This window comes from Orcinus orca, chromosome 2, assembly GCF_937001465.1.
Source record: "Orcinus orca chromosome 2, mOrcOrc1.1, whole genome shotgun sequence".
In the NCBI taxonomy this organism is placed as follows: Eukaryota; Metazoa; Chordata; class Mammalia; order Artiodactyla; family Delphinidae; genus Orcinus; species Orcinus orca.
In genome coordinates, this window is record NC_064560.1 from 172,791,726 (window position 1) to 172,815,344 (window position 23,619).

General features: G+C 37.6%; 1 protein-coding gene across 14 annotated transcripts in view; it reads right to left on the minus strand.

The window, feature by feature from the left end:
- The window catches only part of NUMB (NUMB endocytic adaptor protein), a 182,544-nt gene that overhangs the window by 126,664 nt on the left and 32,261 nt on the right, over positions 1–23,619 (minus strand). For 12 of the 14 annotated variants that reach the window (XM_033438274.2, XM_033438310.2, XM_033438095.2 and 9 more), the window contains exon 2: positions 17,022–17,150. The gene's annotated coding sequence lies outside the window, so the exon portion shown is untranslated. Of the gene's footprint in view, positions 1–17,021; positions 17,154–23,619 lie in introns of those variants that run through there. The other 2 variants (XM_049706523.1, XM_049706522.1) reach the window with 1 other exon arrangement.

Sequence of the window (23,619 nt, forward strand, 5' to 3'; positions counted from 1 at the left end):
TCTTGCACTGTTGGTGGGAATGTATATTGATATAGCCACTATGGAGAACAGTATGGACGTTCCTTAAAAAACTAAAAATAGAACTACCATACAACCCAGCAATCCCACTACTGGGCATATACCCTAAGAAACCCATAATTCAAAAAAAGTCATGTACCTCAATGTTCACTGCAGCTCTATTTACAATAGCTAGGACATGGAAGCAACCTAAGTGTTCATCTACAGATGAATGGATAAAGAAGATTTGGCACATATATACAATGGAATATTACTCAGCCATAAAAAGGAAATGAAATTGAGTTATTTGTAGTGAGGTGGATGGACCTAGAGTCTGTCATGCAGAGTGAAGTAAGTCAGAAAGAGAAAAACAAATACCGTATGTTAACACATATATATGGAATCTAAAAAAACAAAACAAAAAAATGGTCATGAAGAACCTAGTGCAAGACGGGAATAAAGATGCAGACCTACTAGAGAATGGACTTGAGGACATGGGGAGGGGGAAGGGTAAGCTGGGACAAAGTGAGAGAGCGTATGTGCACATATACACTACCAAACGTAAAATAGATAGCTAGTGGGAAGCAGTCACATAGCACAGGGAGATCAGCTCGGTGCTTTGTGACCAGCTAGAAGGGTGGGATTGGGAGGGTGGGGGGGAGTGAGACGCAAGAGGGAAGAGATATGGGGATATATGTATATGTATAACTGATTCACTTTGTTATAAAGCAGAAACTAACACACCATTGTAAAGCAATTATACTCCAATAAAAACGTTAAAAAAAAAAAAAAAAAGGACACATGCATCCCAATATTCATTGCAGCACTATTTACAATAGCCAGGTCATGGAAGCAACCTAAATGCCCATCGACAGACAAATGGATAAAGAACATGTGGTACATATATACAGTGGAATATTACTCAGCTATAAAAAGGAACGAAATTGGGTCTTTTGTAGAGATGTGGATGGATGTAGAGACTGTCATACAGAGTGAAGTAGGTCAGAAAGAGAAAAACAAATATCGTATATTAATGCATATATGTGGAACCTAGAAAAATGGTACAGATGAACTGGTTTGTAAGGCAGAAATAGAGACACAGATGTAGAGAACAAACGTATGGAGACCAAGTGGAGAAAGTGGCGGGGGTGTGGTGGTGGTGGGATGAACTGGGAGATTAGGATTGACATATATACACTAATATGTATAAAATAGACAACTAATAAGAACCTGCTGTATAAAAAAATAAAATTAAATTTAAAAAATTAAAAAAAATACAAATAACAGAAGTATACATACTAGAAGGAATAAATCACTATACATAAAATATCCTACAGGAATTATCAGGACAAAAGATAAGTTTTGGCAGGGATAAAAACATCTAGGGGGTATTCCCTGGTGGTCCAGTGGTTAGGACCCCATGCTTTCAGTGCTGAGGGCAAGGGGTTAATCCCTGGTTGGGGAAGTAAGATCCCAAAAGCTAACAACAGCAACCCAAAAAAAACATCTAGGGAGGGAGTAGTGTTTAAACCAGGTAGAAGCATAGAACCTAGGATGACAGGACCTGGGTTACAATACCAAACTCACCAATTCACTCATTCAACGTACATTTATTGAACAGTAACTCTGTTCTAAGCCTTGGGATAAAGAACTGAGTAAGTCTTGTCCCTTAAGTAGTTTCATTTATTCAGAGAAACAAACACAAAACACTGTAAGTGTACTTAAACTCTTTAAAGGGAGCTAGAGAACACAGAGTAAAAAGAAAAAAAAACCAAAAGCTTCCTGGTAAAGCTAATTTTTAAGCTGAGTCTAGAAAAATAATCATTCCTAACACTGAATTATTAAATGATCAAACTTTGCCACTAAAATATTTACTCTAAGAGGATATCTATTTATCTTACCTGAAAACTATTTTTGGAACCACCCTATATGAAAAATTAAACCTCTTCCTTTGCTCTACTGAACAGTGGTTAAGTGGGATGGCTCTAGAGCCAGATTTTGCTCAGGTTTGAGTCACATGCCCTTTACTTATGTGAATATTTGAGCTTCAGATTCCTCGGCTGTCAAATGAGGATAACAGTTCCTACCTTATGAACTTGCTATGAGGATTAAATGAGTTAATACATGTAAAGGATTTAGAGCAGTACTTGGCACACAGGAAAAGGTCAATCACTCTTTGCTATTACTATTACATTTACCAGACCTTAATTAAACTCCTATTATGTACCAAATAGTATGCAGCGTGTGATACAAGAAAAATCAAGGTAAACTGATCTCCAATTTTCAGTCTAAATTTTATTAAAAGTCTCTTAACAAAGATTTATTTCCTGTGATATCAACTATTGAAAATAGAAGGCAGCATGGCCAATCTAAAACCAATCTAAAGCTTATCAGGTCCAGTTGTAAGCCAGGGGGATCTAGCCTAGTTTTATTAGATGCAAGCAGGGTCTAATAAACTAGGATGAGGCAAGTGAGGTACCCTAGCACAAAATTTAAGGTGGCACTCACTCTCAGGGTCATGCAAGTGGCTCACCCATGAAGCTACCACCCATTCATTTATTCAACAAGTATCGGATGAATAGGCCCATTCCTTGTCCTCAGGGAGGTAGCAGTGCAGTGAAGATACACTAATAAATAATTGCAATTTAGTTTGAGAGTTGCTATAATAAAGGTACATGCTAGATACAGAGGTATCATAGAAGATGAAGTGGTTAAATTGACTTGGGTAAGCCAGGAAGCAATTCAGAGAAGTGATTTAGCTGGAGCTTAAATAATTTATCATAGTACCCCCAAGAGGCTAAAGGTGGGCAGCAAATAGTATTCTAAGCAAGGGGAATAGTTAGCAAAAGCTCAAAGGCAGAATTTACTGAAGGAACTACAAGGAATATGGTGAGAATAATCTAAAAGGAAGCAGTGGGCTGTAAAACTGAAGTGGTAGCTAGAAAGCAGATAAAGTTCAGGCCCATAAGGTAGGGCTCCTTAAACACCACATTTAGGAATTTATTTCACAAGTAGTAGGGTTTATTTATGAGTGGTAAATCAGACCTGTGACTTAGGATAATTCTGGTTATTTTCTGACTGTTCTGGACTAGAACAGTGACCTCCAAACTTTTTTGATCCTGTACCCCATTACCAAATATTTTGAGCATATCCCTCAATGTGTGTGTATGTATACTACATCTAGACATTACTATAGTCACATATTAAACACATAAGTAGAAAATGTTTAAAGGATGAGATGATAAATATAATGATATAAATATAATAACAGTCAAAAAGTGGAAGCAATCCAAACATCTATCAACTGATGAATGAATTTTTTTTTTTTTTTTTGCGGTACGTGGGCCTCTCACTGTTGTGGCCTCTCCCGTTGTGGAGCACAGGCTCCGGACGCGCAGGCTCAGCGGCCGTGGCTCACGGGCCCAGCCGCTCCATGGCATGTGGGATCTTCCCCGACCGGGGCACGAACCCGTGTCCCCTGCATCGGCAGGTGGACTCTCAACCACTGCGCCACCAGGGAAGCCCCGAATGAATTTTTTAAATGTGCTATATCCATACAATGGAATACTATTCAACAATGAAAAGGAACAATGCTGCTTGATACATGCTACAATATGGATAAACCTCAAAATCATTAAGTGAAAAAGGCCAGACACAAGACCACATATTGATGTGTGTATGATTCTATTTATATGAAATCTCCAGAAAAAGCAAATTTGTAGAAATGGAAAGTAGATCACTGACTACCTGAAGCTGGAGGTAGGAACAAGAATTGACTGCAAATGGGCACAAGGAATTTGGTGGGGGGGAAGGGGGGGGTAATGAAAATATTCTAAAATTGAATTTTGGAGATGGTCATATAACTTTGTAAGTTTACTAAAAGTCACTGATCTGTACACTTACAACAAGTGAATTTTGTGGTATATAAATTACAGACATACCTTGGAGATATTGCAGGTTCAGTTCTAGACCACTGCAATAAAGCAAATATCACAATAAAGGCATACAAATTTTTTGGTTTCCTAGTGCATATAAAAGTTATGTTTATTATATGTAGAACAAATGAACAAACAACAAAACAGAAACAGAGTTACAGACAGAGAGAACAAATAGGTGGTTGCCCTAGGGGAGGGGATGGGGAGGAAAGAAATAAGTGAGGGAGATTAAGAAGTTTAAACTTCCAGTTGCAAAATAAATGAATCACGGGTATGAAATGTACAGTGTGGGGAACATAGTCAATAATTTTGCATGGTGACATATTGGAACTAGACGTGTCATTGTGATCATTTTGAAATGTACAGAAATATCAAATCAATATGTTGTATAACAGGAACTAACATAGTGTTGTAGGTCATCAAAAACAAATAAAACTCATAGGAAAAAAGAATCAGATTTGTGGTTACCAGAGGCAGGAGGGTATAGGGAGGGGGAATTACATGAAGGCACTCAAAAGGTACAAACTTCCAGTTATAAGTACTAGGGATGTAATGTACAACATGATAAATTTAATGAACACTGCTGTGTGTCATAAATGAAAGTTGTTAAGAGAGTAAATCCTAAGCGTTCTCATCACAAGGAAAAATTTTTTTCCTATTTCTTTAATTTTGTATATATATATGAGATGATGGATAAGTTTCACAAAACTTACTGTGATAATCATTTCATGTTATAGATGAGTCAAATCACTATGCTGTATACCTTAAACTTATATAGTGCTGTATGTAAATTATGTCTCAATAAAACTGGAAAAAAGTTATTTTTTCACTATACTGTAGTCTAAATATTTAGAGTGTACAACAGCATTATGTCTAAGAAAACAATGTACATACCTTAATTTAAAAATACTATATTGCTAAAAAATGTTGAACATCACCACCAATGCAACCAAAGAACCAACATGATGATGTTTCCTCCCACCGTGAAAAGAGGAACCAAGGAGAGTTACTTGGAAGGAGAGAGACGGAGAAACCAATCTAGTTTCCAGTCATCAGGTTAGAACCGAGCACTCTCTTCCCTGTAGTAAGAATTGTAAGAAATCAGGAATTGGAGAGCCCCTGATTATCGAGAAGTTCAATGATAAATTGAGAGGATGTACTGGGTGGAAGTTTGGACTATATGTTTGTTTTTTTCTTAATCCTTTACACAGTTGAGGTTGTCAATTTCCAGACATATCCATTCACATTTTCAACATTATAAAAGAATTCAGTGAGGTCCTTACTCTCTGGGTAGGGAGTTTACTAAATCACTATTCTCACATGAAAGCATCTGCTCTGTTAATGATGCACATGGATTTTAGGTTCCTTAGAGGAAAGAACCCTTCCCAGCAAGTGGGGCCTGTGGGTAGCTGGAGGCATCCATCAACCTTATGACTGCCCACTACATGAAAGTGGACCAAGCCATGATCATCTTCCAACATAAAGATTTCAAGTGAAAATGTTAAGTGTTTTTGAAACATTACTCCTGGAAGGAATTTCTTTCCAAAAATCTCTTTATGAAAAGAAATGTTATTAAGGGTTTTTGTTTTGTTTTGTTTTTAAAATAAATATTGCCCAAAATAGCCAAGCTGGACAACCTTGCCCTTCATTAACATTGCAGTATATTTGCATTCGTCCATCCTGACCCCAGAGCAACTGGTTCAGAAAAAAATGGGGTTACTCAACTTTACCTCACTTTGGTACAATTGCAACAAATTCCCCTACAGAAGATTAAAAATTTAGGTTGGGACAATGGCCATCAACATTTAAGTTCCAATAGGTATGCAGTTTTGCCCTGTCCAAAGCAGCCTGACTCTGATAGGATGGCTGAGTGATGTTCCTAAGGGCAGGAGATGGGCCCTGCGTTATTTAAGGATCCTATTACCCCACCAGGGGAAACAGACATGAGACAGAGCAAAAAGCATGTATAGGTGGAGAGAATGATCTGGTGAAGTACAAAGCCAATCTTTGAGTTTCCTGATTTCCCATCATGTCACTGGGCCCTCTGGAACCAATCCAGTAGTGTAAAAAAAAGAATCAGCACCCACTGCAAGACCTGGTTCTAAGATGTTAGGTCCAGAAACATCACTAGTATTTGGTCTGTCTTTGTCAACTTACTCAGGTGACAGAATGAACTTTCATTAACCACTCTCCAGAAAGCGTGAAACTTTATTTTCCTTCTTATTTGAGTAAACGAATTATTCAGGATGATCTATTACCTTGTTAAGGATTCTGGACATCAGTGGATTTCATGTCATTTAAAAAAAATTCTGAAATATTTGTTTTTCAACAGTGTCGTGTATTTTAACATCATACTGTGCATTTAAAAAATGAAAAACAAATCATGTAAAAACAATACTATATTGCTAAAAAATGTTAAATATCACCTGATCCTTCAGTGAGTCATCATCTTTTGCAACAGTAACACCAAAGATCACTGATCACAGAACACCATAACAAATATAATGAAAATGAAAATATCTGCAATATTGTGAGAATTACCAAAATGTGACACAGAGACATGAGGTGAGCAAATGCTGTTGGGAAAAACAGCGCCAACAGACTTGCTCCATGCAGGGCTGCCACAAACCTTCAATCTATAAAAAATGCAGTATCTGTGAAGTACAACAAAGCAAAGTGCAATAAAATGAGGTATGCTTGTATTGTCAATAAATCTACCTAAAAATAAGAAATAAATATAATTAAAAATTTTTAATGCAGATATCTATGCAAAGCAAGTTCCTAATAGACTAGAACACAAAGCTGGCAGTAAAAAGGCTGGTTGGGGGCCTATTTGACAGTTGAAAGACACCAATGACACCTAAATGCAAGACAATGACAGTGAGAATGCAAAGAAAAAGACTTGCTTAAAGTTAAAATGCAGAGCAAGACTATTAAATTATTCACATCACAAAATCATCCTGAGATTCCATGTTTAGCAGGTCCATATTACACTGATAAAATAAATGACAATATTCTTATTAATCTTAAAATTCCAAAGACCAGACCCAATCAACACTATCTCAGTTTTGCTCTGGCAAAAAGAGTTAATTTCAATACAGTACCCCAAGCTCTGGGAAATTCCTTCTTATGGCACTGTCGTCACTTTCCAGACTTAATTTGCAAGCTGCTCAAGCCTCTAAAAGTTCTCCTCTACTTTTTCTTAATCAACATGTCACGAATTGGGTAAAATGCAATTGCTGAAAATGGTGCAGTTTTATGATATGAATAACCAGGTTTTTCTTATATAGTTAATGGACTCAGAAAATAACACATTTTTCATTCAATCACATTTTTCTGTGAAACAGTTCTTAATAAATATTAACTAGTATTAACATATTCAAAAGGATGAGATATAATGTAAAGAAATATAAATATCCAAATATCCCGTTAGGGCTTCCCTGGTGGTGCAGTAGTTGAGAGTCTGCCTGCCGATGCAGGGGACACGGGTTCGTGCCCCGGTCCGGGAAGATCCCACATGCCGCGGAGCGGCTGGGCCCGTGAGCCATGGCCGCTGAGCCTGCGCGTCCGGAGCCTGTGCTCCGCAACGGGAGAGGCCACAACAGTGAGAGGCCCGCGTACCGCAAAAAAAAAAAAAAAAATCCCGTTAATCTTTAATTCATCCTTCGCTGCTCATTCTAACCCTGGTTTTATTGAGCACTGAGTTTTCTAATTTACCTTTAACCACTGCCAGAACTGGACTTTCCTGATGTTTATCGCTTTAAGACTCTCCAGAGATTCAAAGATATCAAAATTCTCAAAGGCTCCCTTTTCTAAAGATTAAATTATCCCAACGGGAGAGGGAGCTCTGACTTCCTTCTACTGTAGTCAGAAAAGGCTCTTAGGATTCACCTTTCCTGTAAATTTAAATGGTTCTCTGTGAGTCGGAGTTAATAGATAAGTTTTCTCTTCCATAGCTAGAAGATAAAAGAAAAACATCTGTGCAAAGTATCTCTAATGTTAATGTTTACTGATTAACATACAATCTGTGCCCTTATAAACATAGGCTTATGTCATGAAGTTTTTACTGTCAATCCTCTGACACAGACTGTTCAATCAGTCAAAGTAACTTGGAGTTAGTAAACTTCCAAATTCTCTCAGAAGCTAACATTTTTTAAATATTATGATCAGGTTAAAACCAAGACAAATTTATATCTCTACTGATATAATATAAAAATGGCCAGTCATTATGAATGACTAAGCTCTTATAATATGCAGAATTGGGCTTCCCTGGTGGCGCAGTTGTTAAGAATCCACCTGCCAAGGCAGGGGACACGGGTTCAATCCCTGGTCCAGGAAGCTCCCACATGCCGCGGAACAACTAAGCCTGTGTGCCACAACTACTGAGCCCGCGCTCTAGAGCCCACGAGCCACAACTACTGAGCCCATGTGCCACAACTACTGAAGCCCTTGCGCCTAGAGCCCATGGCCCCACAACAAGAGAAGCCATGGCAATGAGAAGCCTGCGCACCTCAACAAAGAGTAGCCCCAACTCGCCGCAACTAAAAAGAAAGCTGCACGCAGCAACAAAGACCCAACACAGCCAAAAATAAATTAATTAATTTAAAAAAAAACCACCTTTAAAAAATAATAATATGTAGAACTTCTAATTTACTGAATTGATAAAAAAGAAAAGTTAGTATTCCACATAATGTGAAACATCACCATATGCATCAAAAGGCAAGACCTCCTTGGCAAAATGTAGAAAATAGCCTAGCCTCCATTAAACATTGTAAATAGTTAAGCATAAAAAAATAATGTCCTGCTACATAAAAGAATAAAATTAGCACACTCCCTAACACCATACACAAAAATAAACTCAAAATGGATTAAAGACCTAAATGTAAGGCCAGACACTATCAAACTCTTAGAGGAAAACATAGGCAGAACACGCTATGACATAAATTACAGCAAGATCCTAGAGAAAAGGAAGTAAAAACAAAAGTAAACAAATGGGACCTAATGAAACCTGTAAGCTTCTGCACAGCAAAGGAAACCATAAACAAGACAAAAAGACAACCCTCAGAACGGGAGAAAATATTTGCAAACAAAGCAACTGACAAAGGATTCATCTCCAAAATATACAAGCAGCTCATGCTCAATATCAAAAAGCAAACAACCCAATCCAAAAATGGGCAGAAGACCTAAATAGACATTTCTCCAAATAAGATATACAGATTGCCAACAAACACATGAAAGGATGCTCAACATCACTAATCATCAGAGAAATGCAAATCAAAACTACAATGAGGTATCACCTCACACCGGTCAGAATGGCCATCATCAAAAAATCTACAAACAATAAATGCTGGAGAGGGTGTGGAGAAAAGGGAACCCTCTTGCACTGTTGGTGGGAATGTAAATTGATACAGCCACTTTGGAGAAAGTATGGAGGTTCCTTAAAAAACTAAAAATAGAACTACCATATGACCCAGGAATCCTACTACTGGGCATATACCCTGAGAATACCATAATTCAAAGAGAGTCATGTACCACAGTGTTCACTGCAGTACTGTTTACAATAGCCAGGACATGGAAGCAACCAAGAGTCCATCGACAGATGAATGGATACAGAAGATGTGGCACATATATACAATGGAATATTACTCAGCCATAAAAAGAAACAAAATTGAGTTATTTGTAGTGAGGTGGATGGACCTAGAGTCTGTCATACAGAGTAAGGTAAGTCAGAAAGAGAAAAACAAATACCGTATGCTAACACATATATATGGAATCTAAAAGAAAAAAAATGGTTCTGAAGAACCTAGGGGGAGGACAGGAATAAAGATGCAGATGTAGATAATGGACTTGAGGACATGGGGAGAGGGAATGGTAAGCTGGGATGAAGTGAAAGTGACATGGACATGTATACACTACCAAATGTAAAACAGATAGCTAGTGGGAAGCAGCCGCATAGCACAGGGAGATAAGCTTGGTGCTTTGTGTCCACCTAGAGGGCTGGGATAGGGAAGGTAGGAGGGAGACGCAAGAGGGAGGAGAAATGCAGATATATGTATATGTATAGCTGATTCACTTTGTTATACAGAAGAAACTAACACACCATTGTAAAGCAATTATACTGCAATAAAGATGCTAAAGAAAGTTATTATGAAAAAAAAAAAAATGTCCTGGGGGCTTTCCTGGTGGCGCAGTGGTTGGGAGTCTGCCTGCCAATTCAGGGGACAAGGGTTCAAGCCCTGGTCTGGGAAGATCCCACATGCCGTGGAGCAACTAAGCCCGTGTGCCACAACTACTGAGCCTGTGCTCTAGAGCCCGCAAGCCACAACTACTGAGCCCATGTGCCACAACTACTGATGCCTGCATGCCTAGAGCCTGCACTCCGCAACAAGAGAAGCCACCACAATGAGAAGCCCGTGCACCGCAACAAAGAGTAGCCCCTGCTCACCCCAACTAGAGAAAGCCCGCGTGCAGCAACAAAGACCCAACACAGCCAAAAATAAATAAATTTATTTAAAACAAAAATAATGTCCTATTCAATACTGTACTAGACATGCTAGCTAGAGAATTAAGCAAGAAAAAGAAACAGAAGGAATCCAAATTATAAAGAAGTAAAACTATCTCTATTCTCAGATATCTTGATTCTACATGTAGAAAACCCCAAAGAATACACACACACACACACACACACGCATTAGAGCTAATAAATGAAATTAGCAAAATTTTCAGGGTACAATATCAACATACAAAATCAGTTGAGTTTCTGTATAAGGTTGACCCTTGAACAACACAGAGGTTAAGGGCACTACCCTCCATGCCATCGAAAATCCATGTAAAACTTTATAATCTGCCTTACATATCCGTTCCTCCCAGTCCGAGGTTCCACATCTATGGATTCAACCAATCTTGGGTCTCATAGTATTATATGCATTTATTGAAAACAATCCATGTATAAATAGACCCTTGCAGTTCAAACCCATGTTCTTGTTTTTGTTTTTAATTGAAGTATAGTTAACTTACGCTTCAGGTATACATCAAAGTGATTCAGTCAAACCCATGTTGTTCAAGGGTCAACTATACTAGCAGTAAAATATCCAAAAAGGCAATTAAGAAAACAATGCCATTTATAATAGCATCCAAAAGAATAAAATACCTAGAAATAAGTTTAACTAAGACTTCTGTACTGAAAAAAACTACAAAGCACTGTTGAGAGAAATTAAAGACCTAAATAAATGGAAAGACATTCCATGCTCATGAACTGAAGAACTTAATATTGTTAAAATGGCAATACTGGGACTTCCTTGGTGGCACAGTGGATAAGACTCTAAGCTCCCAACGCACAGGGCCCAGGTTCTATCCCTGGTCAGGGAACTAGATCCCACGTTCATGCCACAACTAAGAGTTCACATGCCACAACTAAGGAGCCCACATGCTGCAACTAAGGAGCCCACCTGTCACAACTAAGGAGCCCGCCTGTCGCAACTAAGACCTGGTGCAACCAAATAATTTTTTTTAAAATGGCAATACTACCCAAAGCAATCTACAAATTCAATGCAATCCCTCCCAAAATTCCAACAGCCTGTTTTTCAGAAATAGAAAAGACAATCTTGAAATTCATATGGAATCTCAAGGGGTCCCAAACAGCCAAAACTATCTGGAAAAAGAAGAACAAAGTTAGGGGCTTCCCTTGTGGCACAGTGGTTGAGAGTCCGCCTGCCAATGCAGGGGACATGGGTTTGTGCCCTGTTCCGGGAGGATCCCACGTGCCGCGGAGCAGCTGGGCCCGTGAGCCATGGCTGCTGAGCCTGCATGTCCGGAGCCTGTGCTCCGCAACAGGAGAGGCCACAGCAGTGAGAGGCCCGCGTACAGCAAAAAATAAAATAAAAAAGAACAAAGTTAGAAGACTCACACTTCCTCATTTCAAAACTTAACTACAAAGCTACAGTAATCAAACAGTATGGTACTGACATAAGGATAGACATATAGATCAGTGGAAAAGAATTGAGAGTCCAGAAGTAAATCCATATATCTATGGCCAATTGATTTTCAACAAGGATGCCAAGACCATTCAATGAGGGAAAGAACAGTCTCTTCAACAAACGGTGCTTGGTCAACTGGATAACCATATGCAAGAGAATGATGCTGAGCCCTTACCTCACGCCATATAAAAAAAATTAACTCAACCTTACACCCTATACAAACATTAACTTGAAATGGATCAAAGACTTAAATATAAGACCTAAAACTATAAAACTCTTAGAGGAAAACATTGGCGCAAAGCTTCATGACATTGGACTTGGGAATGAGTCCTTGTATATGACACCAAAATCAAAGGCAACAAAAGTAAAAATAGATAAATTAGACTACATCAAAATTAAAAACTTCTCATCAAAGGGCACAATCGACAGAGTCAAAAGGCAACCTATAGGAAAAATTGTCTACAAAACTTATATCTGATAAGCAGTTAATACCCAGAGCTCCAACAATGCAACAACAAAGAAAACCAAACAACGTGATTAGAAAACAGGCAAAGGACTTGAATAGATATTCTCCACAGAAACTATATTTATATTTGTATAATGGCCCACGAGCACAGGAAAAGATGCTCAGATGGCTCAACATCACTAATCATTAGAAAAATACGAATCAAAAGCACAATGAGATACCACCTAGCACCCGTTAGAAAGGCTATTATTTTTTTTTTTTTCCCCAAGCTTTAATTCCAACTGGAGCTGGCTGCTCAGGGGAGAGAAGATGACACAGAAGGATCAATGCAGACTTCCAGGAGTGATGGGGCCAAGGAGGCAAGCAACATTTACTGAATGTCTAGACTATGCCAGGCCATCCTAACATTTAATACTGAATGATAGAAGGACAATTGTACCCTTCTAACAGATGAGGTTAACAAATGTGCTCCAGGTCACATGGGTATGAAGAGGTGGGCTCCCCACCAGCACTCACTCCAGTATATCTGATCAAAAGTCCATGCTTTTTGCATAGAAAGGCTATTACTGAAAAACAAACAGAAAATAACAAGTGTTGGTGAGGATATGGAGAAACTGGAACTCTTGTGCATTGTTGGTGAGAATGTAAAATGGTGCAGCCACTATAGAAATGGTATGGCAGTTCCTCAAAATTTAAACATAATTACCACAATTCCACTTTTGGGTATACACCCAAAAGAACTGAAAGCAGGGGCTCAAAGAGGTATTTGTACACCAGTATTCATAGCAGCATTATTCACAGTAGCCAAAAGGCGGAAGCAACCCAAGTGTCCATCAAAGGATAAATGGATAAACAAAATGTGGTATATACAATGGAATATTATCCAGCTTTAAAAATGAAGGAAATTCTGATACATGCTACAGCATGTATGATCCTTGAGGACATCATGCTAAGTGAAATAAGCCAGTCACAAAAAGATAAATAGTGTATGATTCCACTTACATGAAGTACCTAGAGTGGTCAAATTCATACACAGAAAGTAGAATGTTAGTTGCCAGGGGCTAGAGGGAGGGAGGGAATAGGGAGTTGTTTATTGGGTAGAACTTCAGTTTTGCAAGGTTTAGAGTTCTGGAGATTGGTTGCACAACAATGTGAACATACTTAATACTACTGAACTGTACACTTAAAAATGATTAACATGGGGACTTCCCTGGTGGCGCAGTAGTTAAGAATCCACCTGCCAATGAAGGAGACACGGGTTCGAGCCCTGATCCGGGAAGATCCCACATGCCGCGGAGCAACTAAGCCCGTGGGCCACAACTACTGAGGCTGTGTGCCACAACTACGTAAGCCCACGCACCTACAGCCCGTGCTCCACAACAAGAGAAGCCACTGCAATGAGAAGACCGCACACTGCAATGAAGAGTCGCCCCTACTCACTGCAACTAGAGAAAGCCCACGTGCAGCAACAAAGAACTAATGCAACCAAAAGTAAATATAAAATAAAAAATAAATTTATAAAAAGAAATTATTAATATGGGGACTTCCCTAGCAATCCAGTGGTTAAGACTCCATGCTTCCAATTCAGGGGGCACAGACTTGAGCCCTGGTCAGGCAACGAAGATCCCACAGTCGTGCAGTGCAGCCAAAAAAAAAGATTAATATGGTCAAATTTTTTTGAAATTATTTATTTATTTGGCTACATCAGGTGTTTAGTTGCGGCATATGGGATCTTTCTTTTGCGGCACATGGGTTCTAGAGCACGCGGGCTTAGTTGCCCCATGGCATGCGGGATCTTAGTTCCCCACCCAGGGCTCGAACCCACGTCCCCTGCATTGGAAGGCGGATTCTTAACTACTGGACCACCAGGGAAGTCCCCAATATGGTCAATTTTATGCTAGGTCAATCAATTCCTTGCCACAGATTTTAAATACTTTTGTTAAACATTTCATATATAAAAGGTACCATACCTTTTAATAATGGGGCACACACAAGAAGAAAGTCACACAACTTCTGTTTTGCCAAAAACCTGAATGAGCATGAACTGAACGCCATTTGTTAGAAATAAGAATCTCACCAAAAGATAATGGTAAGCAGGAGAACCACCGACCCCAAAGAAATATGTCTGCCTTCCACAATTATTCAAAATTCTTTTTGCGTTTTAAAAGAATATTTACACAGCCATTCATATTTACAAGAGAACCTCATCATTTACCTCCTTCCATGAATTGAATAAAGTACCACAGACTAAACACCACCATATTTGCAATTTCTATATGGTGTTTTAGGAGTTTCCATTGTCTTTTGTTTTAGCTTCAGTCAGAAAGCAGTATCTCACTTACTTAAGGGATTTTTATCCCCTCAGGCATTGGCCTTGTGGAAAGGAGGCAAGGCAAAGTATTCAATAAACCTGAAGATGTTATCAGCAATTCACCTATTCAGACTACTTAAACGCAAAAGTGGGCTACAAAAATGCTTAAAACAAAAAAGGCAGCAAGTTAGTTGCTTAAAGACTTTATATATGTTCGTACATATATGCACATATTTTGTTGTTGTATAAGATACACTATTTTATAATATCTGTAATCATTATTCCCAATCTAATTCTCCTGGAAACCATCTCATCTTGTTTTTAAATGCCAAGAAAAACAAAAACAGCTTTCCCAATTATTGTACCTTTTGAACTAAAATATATCATTTCACAAATTCAGTCAATTCTTATTATTCACAGTTGAGAGAAAAACGATTACCTCTATTGTCACAATAGCTGGTTCAGTCACTTTCCATTGTAAAGTATCTATCTACCTGTGAGTAGTGGGGAAATAGTAATGAACCAACTCAACTGAATTAGGCTCATTATAACATAAATCAACTAGAAATGGGAAAGCATCTAGATAGCAAGAAAATGTTCTGGGTCTAAGAGATAACGAGACGCTTGCTCCCTAGAACTTATTTCCCAGCTATAGTGAATGGATCAACACCCTCATGTAACGCTTAGAAGATTATCTAAAAACATCCCGTTACATCCAGAAATTGAGTATTAGCTATATTCAAAATTGCCACAGATCTATATAATTTTATATAATTATATAAATGCCACAATTTATATAATTGGTAAGTGTGATCAATAAGACAACCAAATATTCTATAACTTTCCAAGTTTTACTGTCACACTGAAAAAATATTTTCCTATTTAGCGGAAGTTTAGCAGGTAAAAAAAATCCTGAAAAAGATTACATAGTTTTTCTTAAAAGAAGCAGAGAGACAAACTTGATGAACTAATTTCTCAAATCTAAATACTGTATTGGAAATCACTTTCCCAAATAATTCTCAAATTATTAAAATAAACAAGGAAAAAAAAACCCAAGTAAACTTTGAACAAAAATAACTAGCATTTTCTAAAAAACAACAAACCCGAACTACAAATCTTATTTTGCATCTTGTGTATAAATTTTTGTCTCTACTTTTGATTATAGCAGTATGCTGCTTTGTTGATACGCAAGAAAATTCAAAATCTATTTCACTTCTTCCTGTTTGGGCATCTTATTTTCAATATCATATTCTAGTAGACAAGAGCACAAAAAATTCTTATTGGACTCATACACCATAATTTCCTGCAAATATACCAGTTTTTCATTTATTATACCCATGTTTATATTCTTTATCTTAAAAGTAATACAAATTGTGGCAGATTATATCATCCAAAAATGGCTACAATGGCAGATTCCATCCCATATGCTCTTATAAATTGATGTTGATACTCTTCCCTTCAAGTGGTGGGGTCTATGTCCAGCCCCTCCTCTGAACCTGGGTGGACCTTTCTGACTACCTCAACCAACAAAAAAAGAGCAGAGTAACACTAGGTGACTTCCAAAACTAAGTCAAATATGCCATGTAACTTCGCCTCGCTCTTTTGGGATGCTCTCGCTTGGAACCCACCATGCTGTGAGGAAGCCAAGCAGCCAAAAAGAGAGGTCATCTGCAAGTGTTCTGGCCTACAGAGAGCACTAACCACCAGACACATGAGTGAGCAAGTCTTCAAATGATTCAAGGGTGGGAGGGAGACACAAGAGAGAGGGGATATGGTGATATAAGTATACGTATAGCTGATTCACTTTGTTATATAGCAGAAACTAATACAACAATGTAAAGCAATTATACTCCAATTAAGATGTTAAAAGAAAAATGATTCTAGCTCCCAGCCATTGAGCCACCACCCTCCCTCCAGCAACCCCACCTCACACCACGTCTTAACAGAGATAAGCTGTCCCCACCAAGCGAGCCTTGCCCAAATTGTGGATTCATGAGCAAAATAAATGACTGATGTGTTTCAAACCACTAAGTTCCAGTGTTTTGTTATGCAACAACAGGTAACTAACGCAAGTTCATAAATACAATTTGGAAAAACATACAAAAAGAAAAATATTTTAATTACCCTAAGTTTCACCACTGATAACATTTTGACACATATTTTACAATCAAGAAAATGTTTTGCCCACCCACCTAGAATTCCAAATGCTTTGTTTTTAACAGGATAAAGGGTTAAATTCTTAAAGGCAGTCAACTGTTTGCATCTAACAAGAAATAGGAAGGAATCGTATTAGCACTCATTCTACTTTTCTTATCCTTCTTATCTCTTTCACTTACCTGTCCTCAGTGAGGTGTCTGAGGATGGCTGGCCCACCAATATTCCAATCTATGGATGTGGATCAAAATCTTGGGTTGCAACAGCAGCTGCACTGGCCTTCTTCCCTGGAAGTTGTTTAAGCCCCAAATCTGAAATTTTCAAGGAAAGAAAACGCTAAATATAGACATCTTTTTAAAATCACTTATAATTCCATCTCTACAACTGAATGGGAGCTGTTAGAGTAGGTTAAAATTACATGGAAGTGAATGCACAGGTTTCGCTAAAATGGATTTGGGTAACATGGATTCAGTCCAACTCTACTTCTTAACAGCTATATGATCTTAGTGAAGGCACAAATTGTGCCTTAATCTCAGCATGTGATGAAGACTGAGGGGACAGGATCAAAATTTGGGGCTGAGAGTCAGAAGATCTGGGTTCTAAACTCAGTGGTCATTCTGCCTTGCTGTAAGAACTTGGATACTTCTCTAGATTCAGATACATCATCTCTAAAAGGAGAGGACTGCATTAGATAATAGTTCCTGAAATCTAATTCTTGAACAGGTACCAGCCATGACCAAAAAGATGGGTTTAAAGTTACCAAACTGTGCTTACTATGAGATTGCCTTTCCTACTTTTTTGGTGTTAAAATGGCTTCTTTTATGAGATGATGTGATAGACAGTAGTAGTTGTGTTTTAAATACCCTAAATAGGCAAAATCAAAAGCTGAAGCCCTATGTAAACAATCAAAAATTGTATTTTAGAAATTTAGTGTCTAATATTTACATGAGCTCTAAAATTCCTTTTACTTCTAACATTCTACATATTCATTCACTACTCAACTTTTATTAGGTAACTAATATGTGACAAGTACTCTACTAGTTGCTGGGGGGGCCCCAGAAATACTTAAGACTAGTCCCTGCTCTAAAAAAATCTCCCAATCTAACAGGAAAACAGACACATAAACCTCAAATACAATTTAATGGGTTAAGTCTTCAAAGAGAGGTCTTGTACCTACGACAAACATACAGGAGGTAGAACAGTAAAATGAATGAGTTTTTAAATTAAGTAGGATTTTGGACTGAGTTTTGTAGCTGTATGAGGAAACTACCTCTTTGAACCTCAATTTGCAAATTTCCACATTTGCAAAACAGGAATGATTACAGATACCACTGAGTTGTGGTAAATATGACAAGATGCTAAAAATAAAGGGCCAATCCACCCACAAATTTGGCTTATATACCTTCCTGAAGACAAAATAAAAATGTATCATGTATTAATGAGCTGGCACAAAAGGGGTTATTTACAACACTGATTTACTCTCAGTGGTACCTTTCTCTACTAGCCTCTGAACAACTGAAGGACACACCCAAGTTTGCTCCATTTTACATTCCTAGCACCTAGTACAATGCCTTATAAAGAACAGGTATCAATAAAGTTTATTAGGAAAAAATGACTTATTGAATGAATGGCTTCTCTCTCTTTTTTTATACAGGAATTAAAGTTATAGTAGCTGAAAGTAAAAATTCTTAAGATTTTTATTCAAAACTAATTTTAAGTGTATATGTTAAGCACCCAAACCTGTCGTATTAGAACCTGGATATGCATGCCTGTTTTAAAAAGCAAAATAAATTCATCATAGACAATGCAATAGTGGTGTTCCCAAATAAAAAGACTAGCAGCAACTAACATTTATTGAATACTTACTGTGTGCCAAAACTCTTCAAAGCATTTTCCGTGGATTAATTATCTCACTTAATCCTAACAACAATACTTATGAAATGGACTATTAATGATTTTATAACCAGAAAAACTGAGGCACAGAGAAGTCAAGTTACTTCCAACATCACAAAACTACTAAGCAGTAGGGTTGGGATTAAAGAAAAAAAATCAGGCTGCATGACTCCAGACTCCTCTTTTTATTTTTCTTTAACTAAATAACTTTAAGAAAAAACAAAACAGATTTTACCAGAACTAGAAACATATGCTCCTAATGAGTCTTAAAAAAAAAACTAAACAAAGAGTCCTTTAATATGTGCGCTAAACACAAATATATAATATAGTTCCTGCCCTCAAAGGCTCAATTACACACCAACGTGGTGATGTAATATTAACAAGTCACACCCTAATTTTATTCTTAAATTTAATTATTTCAGTATTAGACTTATCTGTATTTTCTTTCTCATTTACTTTACATTTACATTACTTTTTCATTTATTTCATATTTCAATTACATTTCCAGGTATTACTATCTTGAGTTTTCAGAATATATAGGAAAGGCTTGTATGGTTCTAAAGGAAAACTGGGTTAAAAACTGGAAAACGTTAGAAACTTATTTTGTATGGACACCTACTTTGAGATATTTACATTTTTATTTTTTATTTATCTTATTTATTTTGGCTGAGCCGGATCTTAGTTTCGGCATGCAGGCGTCTTAGTTGCAGCATGCATGCAGGATCTAGTTCCCCAACCAGGGATCGAACCCCGGCCTGCTGCACTGGGGGTGAGGAGTCTTACCCACTGGACCACCAGGGAAGTCCCCAGATAACTACATTTTTTAAAACCCACAGAATAAGAACAGATGAATTTCATTTCCAGTAGATGCTCTAACAAAACAATTTCAGATGTAATTTGCAAATATATTTTTAGCCTATAATGTGTTTTACTTAATTTCTTCCTTGGCCTGATTCTAGAACAGACTATAATGCTTTTAATGTTTTACTTTCAGTTTTAACAGTTATGTTAAAAGAGAACGAAATACTGAAATAACAATAGGTGCAACAAACGCTTTTCAAATATGCCAGAAATCGCACTGGGTTTGTAACTAGCGAAAAAACTTGACATGTGGTTCATTTAATCATAATGAACCAATAAAATTAAAGGAACAATGAGATTTTGTCCATGATTACATTTCACATCTTTCTGCCTACATAACAGTACAATAACTAAGTCTCCTTACAATATTATAACTATTGGGTTGGCCAAAAAGTTCGTTCGGGTTTTTCCTTACGGAAAACCCAAACTAACTTTTTGGCCAACCCAATATTTTAAAAGGAAACCAACATGTTCCAATGACACTAAAACAAAGAGCCATAATAAATTATGGATGTTAGTAGTAATTCCCCAATATCTTCAGATTGGAACAAACTAGGTGTTATATTAAAGAGGATACATGAAAATATGTTACTTTTAAAATAGTACCAGAAACGGGAAAAAAAAATCTAAACTTCTAAAAACACAACTGGAAACACTAGCACTGTGAATTCATAAAACTAAATAAAAGGTTGCTGGTTCAAAGATTTGGCTTGCCAAATTTTTCTCTATGGATAAATGCTTGATACCCACTGGACATTTTATACCACATCCAAGATTAAGAGTCTTCTGTTAATTCTGTGAAGATAAATGAATTCCCAGGTTGCTTATGCTCCAAGTAGCTGTCACCAGAGGAACAGATCAGAGAAGGGCAACTTAATCACATTTAAGCTTATTCAGATCTGTAAAACAAAGGAATTTTTTTTTTTTTTGGCGGTATGCGAGCCTCTCACTGTTGTGGCCTCTCCCGTTGCGGAGCACAGGCTCCGGACGCGCAGGCTCAGCGGCCATGGCTCACGGGCGAAGCTGCTCCACGGCATGTGGGATCTTCCCGGACAGGGGCACGGACCCGTGTCCCCTGCATCGGCAGGCAGACTCTCAACCACTGCACCACCAGGGAAGCCCAAACAAAGAAATTTGACATACTCTCCACACAGAATATGCCTATGGGAAAAATTATACTATTTAAAGAAAAAAAGCCAAACACTTATTTTTACTTTTTTTTTTTTTTACTACAATCACTATGCCAATTAGACTAAGTATAAAGAGGAGAGAAAATCTTCCCAATTACAAACTAAGTCCTCCTAGTCAATACCTAACTCTTAACAAATTTTGTTTCTCTGACTAGATATTTACTTTTATCATACCTGAAAATCCTCATCTCTTTCACCGCCTAGTATCTTTTCAAAGGTTTTAGACCCACCCACTATCCAACCTCAGTTGATTACCTCCTTAATACCCCTTCTTTGTATATGAACATTAACAGCTCTTATCATTTCACTTCACCAAGGCCAAGTTCTGAGTGATGTGCTGCTCAGAATTCCAAGTCTGTGCTGCATGGCCCCAAATCACTCCTCTCAAAATGGTAGCAGGCTATTCTTCTTTTCTCTTATTTATACACTAATTCCTTGCTACACAAAGTGTGGTTCACAGATTGGTAACAGAAGCAGCACCCAGAAGCTTGTCAGAATTGCAGAATCTCAGGCCCTACCTTAGACCTATTGGCTAAGAATCTGCAATTTAACAAGATCCTCAGGTGATTCATACACATAGAAAAACTTGAGAGGCACTGTCCTTGTTCACTCATTCAGGGTCTCTTTCTCCTGCTTTACAGTTCCTCACTTCCTATCTGGCATATAAGGGGACCAGATCCTTTTTCTTTTGAGCATACTGAAACCCACCAAAATGAAATAAGGAATCTTTAAATAAGACTACATAGTTTCTTCCTAACCTTTTCATAAAAGATTGTAAACTCCATGAAGCCAGGGACTTCATTGTATCCTCAAAACCAAAACAGTGCCAGGCAAATATTTGTAAAGGGAACAAAATAGATAGCAGATGATCCCTAAAGTCCTCCAACTCTTAACTCTTTGGCTCTTCCATTTGCTATGTAAGCAAAATTCTACCTAAGGTAAGGGAAGCTAAAATATGAGATCACCTAAACTTAAAAAAGGAAAAATATAACACTTTAAAGGATTTGATCGAGGTCACAAGGCAGGTTCATGATTAAGTTCATAAGACTCAACAACATTTTAATCAAATCATTACATCATTATTAATATTACTGTATTTCATTATTATATTCTAGGTCAAATGACTCTAATACTTCCTCTACGTATATCAATACATCCTCCACTATCACCTAGGTAGCTAGCAAGTTCAACTGTCCAGAAGAGTTATGCACTCAGAGTTTAAGGAAGCCTAAAATTTACACACTGCTGGACAGAATCTGTACATAAAAATTAAAGATTACATGGTATGATTAATTTTTTTAAAACCAGAAGAAATAAGTTCTTTCGATCCTTATCTAGCTCTTGTTGAAACAGAGAAAAGAAACAAAAGGAAAAGAAATGAATAAAGGTATGGAAAAGACAAAAAAAATCAGGAACCAAATATAGCAACAAGATATAGAAAAGAAGAGATCAGGATTAAAAGTAATCAAAGGTCTCAAGGAATGAGATATAGGCAAAAGTGGCTGCAAAGACAAAGAGCAGAATACCAACCGAGGCAGCATCCTCGTCAACAACCTCTAATGATGACACATAATGCAAGAAATTTTTAGAGCAAGTAGACTGTAGAATATCTCATGAGGTTAGTGTATCATTTCTCCCATCTACTATATCCTACATATCTAAATTAACAAGAAAATACATCCCAAACCCTTAGAGATCAATAAAAAGCAAATTAGGTTCAATATGTACTATGTTTTCTATGGCAAGTTAAGTATTGGTTTGGAAAAGTATTTTTATTATCTATAATAAATTATAGATGTAAAACAAAACCAGTAAAATGTATGGCCATTCCTCAAAAAATTAAACGTAGAATTACCATATGATCCAGCAATTCCATATGGTATATACCTAAAAAAATTGAAAGAAGGACTCAAACAGGTATTTGTACACCAATGTTCACAGTAGCATTAGTCACAAGAGCCAAAAGATGGAAACAATCCATGTGTCCAGTGATAGGTTAATGAATAAACAAAATGTACATACAATGGAATATTATTCCAAATAGACATACAATGGAATGTTATTCAGCCTTAAAAAGCAATGTTCTAAACGTATGGACACCAAGGTGGGAAAGTGGGGGGGGAGGGCGGGTTGGTGGTGGTGGGATGAATTGGGAGAGTGGGATTGAAATATATACACTAACATGTATAAAATAGATAATAAGAACCTGCTTTATAAAAAAATAAAATTTAAAAAAAAAGCAATGTTCTGATAAATGCTGCAACATGGATTAACCTTGAAGAAATTACACTAAGTGAAATAAAGCCAGATACAAAAGGACAAATATTGTATAATTCCATGTATATGAGATATTCAGAGTAGTCAAATTTGTAGAGACAGAGAGAAGAATGGAGATTGCCATGGGCTGAGGGAAGAGGATAATGGGGAGTTAATGTTTAACAGGTACAGAGTTTGAGTTTGGAAAGATAAAGTTCTAGAGATAGATGGTGGTGATGGTTGCACAACAATGTGAATGTACTGAATGCCACTGCACTGTACACTTAAAAATGGTTAAAACAGGGCTTCCCTGCTGGCACAGTGGTTGCAGGGGACACGGGTTCGTGCCCTGGTCCGGGAATATCCCACATGCCGTGGAGCGGCTGGGCCCGTGAGCCATGGCCGCTGAGCCTGCGCATCCGGAGCCTTGCTCCGCAATGGGAGAGGCCACAACAGTGAGAGGCCCACGTACCTCAAAAAAACAAAAAAACAAAAACATAATGTTGATTAGCCAAAGCAAGCAAGAATATACATACACCATGGTTCTATTTTTAGAGTTAAAAAATAAATAAAACTAAAC